We start from the raw sequence: 1,266 nt of genomic DNA, 5'->3' as shown, positions 1-1,266 counted from the left end.
CCCTCATTTTACAGATGAGAAAACTGATACTTAGAGAGGTTAAGTGACTTACTCATGTGCAAATATTGTAGAGCAAATGCAAGCTTAGAACCCAGGTTTTCTGACTTCTCGTTAAATATTCTTTCTATTATACCACTTTGGTTTTCATACAAGTGAAGCAACTATAGTTTTTAACAGGAAAAACCTTATGATTCCGAAGAAGGCAGATTCATTTAGTGCTCCTTTGTGATCAGGAATGGTTTACAGAACAGAATAGAAAATGTATATTATAAAATATTTGACACTGTGATCAAAATGCCACTTCCAGGAGGGGAATTTAAATATAAGTTAAAAATTAGGAAACTCAAAAATCATCTTATAGTCTTAACTTATTATTCTATCTTTACTTTTACTGATGAGATTGTAAAATACAATTTGAATGCTGAATATAGCAAACATCTAGCCAATTTTCCTTGCCCAGAAGAATCTTTTCTGTACTTTTCTGTTTGGAAATGGGGAAATCTGGAAATTTACTTGGACCAAAAAAGCCATTACTAAAAACATTCTATATTTACCTATATTGATAATTTTGACAATAGTTCAAGGTGAATTGCATTTACTTTCTTTGAAAATGCCAGTATATAAATAAATTTGTTCTTCTTGTCTAAATAAGGACAGTATACTACCACATCAAAACATTTGTTGAGAGTGGTCCTTCATTTTTATTTTTACAAATATTTGCAATAAAATATTTTGCCTGGATCCTTAGATATCTTTATAAAACATAACATTTTCAGGACCAATAAATCAGAGAACAAAAATGACTATAAAACATTTTCTAATGTTCAGGCAAAATTAAGGGAGGATAAATATTTCAGAGAATGGTTAGAAATCTGATACGTTAAACAAGGACCTGCTACTTGAGTCCTAGTTGAAACCTCTGAGATGGTTTACCTTGTAAATGAACAATGCACTTTTAAATTCACTTTACTATTCAATAATAATTAATTAACTCAAGAGAATGTAATTCCTGATAAATTCTTTTCTTTCTTTTTTTTTTAAAGATTTTATTTTTCCTTTTTCTCCCAAAGTCCCCCAGTACATAGTTTGTATTTTTTTTTAGTTGTGGGTCCTTCTAGTTGTGGCATGTGGGACACCGCCTCAGCATGGCTTGATGAGCGGTGCCATGTCTGTGCCCAGGATTTGAAGCAGCGAAACCCTGGGCCAACGAAGCAGAGCGCACAAGCTTAACCACTCAGCCACGGGGCTGGCCCCCTGATAAACTCT

This window comes from Equus quagga, chromosome 14, assembly GCF_021613505.1.
Source record: "Equus quagga isolate Etosha38 chromosome 14, UCLA_HA_Equagga_1.0, whole genome shotgun sequence".
Taxonomy (NCBI): domain Eukaryota; kingdom Metazoa; phylum Chordata; class Mammalia; order Perissodactyla; family Equidae; genus Equus; species Equus quagga.
Note: the sequence above shows the minus strand (reverse complement) of the source record.